The sequence below is a fragment of the Poeciliopsis prolifica genome, unplaced genomic scaffold (assembly GCF_027474105.1).
Source record: "Poeciliopsis prolifica strain line A6 unplaced genomic scaffold, Auburn_PproV2 SCAFFOLD110, whole genome shotgun sequence".
NCBI lineage: Eukaryota > Metazoa > Chordata > Actinopteri > Cyprinodontiformes > Poeciliidae > Poeciliopsis > Poeciliopsis prolifica.
The window spans coordinates 872,501-874,224 of NW_026562485.1; the positions used below are offsets into that span (position 1 = coordinate 872,501).

A 1,724-nucleotide genomic window follows, 5' to 3' on the forward strand; every position below is an offset into this window, starting at 1 on the left:
GAACGACTCAAACAGCACTTTGCTCCGTGACCCGTCTGGAGGTTCTGGTTCTGCCAGCGGCTCCGGACCCACCTCCATGCAGCAATCCCCGATGATCTCTGGCACGATGCCGTAGAAGGCCAGCTCCTCGTCAAACGCCTGGACGCACTCGTGTCGTGGGTAGTGCAGCTTCCCGGTCCGGTAGAAGTTCAGGATGTGCCGGAACATCTCTGGGTCTCTGTCGAAGAAATACTCCTGGGTTTCCTCGTTGTAGAAGAACTCCTTCTCCGAGGAGCCCAGCAGCGTGTCGGGGTAGCGGTCCAGAGTGTTCTTCCACGTCTGCAGGGACCGAGAAAAACGCAGAACACCATCAGAATCCCAAGGTTTGTTAGCAGCTGGGTTCTGCTCCAGAACTCAAGTTGAACGGTTCTGCTGCCGGTTTGAAGACGCTCCTGCAGAACCAGCAGCAGAGCCGCAGCACTTCTGGCAGCGGTTCTGGAGATCCACAGAAACCCTTAAGCCTCATTTAGGAAGATTCAGAAACGTCTGGACAGGTCCAAAAGGAGGAACCACCTGGTGGTCCAGATCAGAACCAGAACCTGGGTGCAGACAGAGACAGTGAACCGGCACCACTCGGTCCAGCCCGATCCAGTTCCAACTGGACTCTTCCCTTTTCCTGCTGGGATGGGTTCTACTGACTGAACCTGAAGTTCTGCAGAGGCCCGGTACTGATCCGTTCATTGGTTCAGCTATAGGAGCAGGGATGCTTGTAAATGCTACAGGACAAAAGCTCCGGACCGGAACACCGGACCGGGGCCCTGATCCTGGACCGGAACACCGGACCGGAGCCCTGATCCTGGACCGGAACACCGGACCGGATCGTCTGAACTTCCCAGGACGGTTCCAGTGGCTGTTTCACATGTTTCTGTTTTATCAGCTGTCTTTTCAGGGCTGAACCCAAAAGCTAATTGTGCAGCTGATGGACAGAAACATGTCCACTCCAACAGTTTGGATTCATCATGCAGAATGTTTTCATCAGCTGGAGCATGCGCAGTGGACGGCAGCACCCACCTGGAAGCGGACGCCGCTCACGTTGACGTACAGGATCTCGTCGGATCGGGACGAGTTGTCCACCGGAGGTTTGGGCATCGTCTTCTTGGCCAGCGGCAGCCAGCCCACCGCCGCCGCCCGTGCGAACGGAAGCCACGTCGCTACGCCGGCTGCCATCTTGCATCAGAGCGTTTCACAGGAGGAGTCCAGAGGCGTCGGGGCGGGGCCAATGGCTAAAGGTGGGAGGCCTAGTTAAAGCAGGGCTCACTGCTCCACCTGATCGGACTTCCTGGTCTGGTCTGGGCAGCGAGAGGCGAATGGGTTGGACATGTTGAGTGGGGAGGAGGGGTCAGAGGTCAGGAAGGCGTCAAGCCATGAAAAAGACTCAGAAGGAGCAGGAAGACCTGGCAGGTGAACTTCCTGTTTTTAGCTCCTCAGGGTGAAAACGGCGCGATTTCATCCAACAGGCTCTTTATTAAAGCTGAAGTCGAAACAATAATAATAAAGTTTAATATCGCTGTTTATTTCTGCAGGGATCTGGAAGAAGAGCAAATAAATCCAGGAGTGATGAAGAGCGTCTCCGCCTCCTGCGCCGCTCTTATTAAAGGAGGATGATGATGATGATGATGATGCAGCGCTCAAGGAACTGCGTCCTCGGAGGAGGCGCTCCGCTGCCTGTCCATGTAAGGCCGTCC

The 1,724-nt window shown here is 55.6% G+C and overlaps 1 pseudogene; it reads right to left on the bottom strand.

Annotated features, from left to right (window-relative positions):
- LOC129354470 (potassium voltage-gated channel subfamily D member 1-like) overlaps positions 1-1,233 on the bottom strand; it is a 17,090-nt pseudogene extending 15,857 nt beyond the window's left edge.
- Positions 1,234-1,724: the final 491 nt, after the last annotated feature.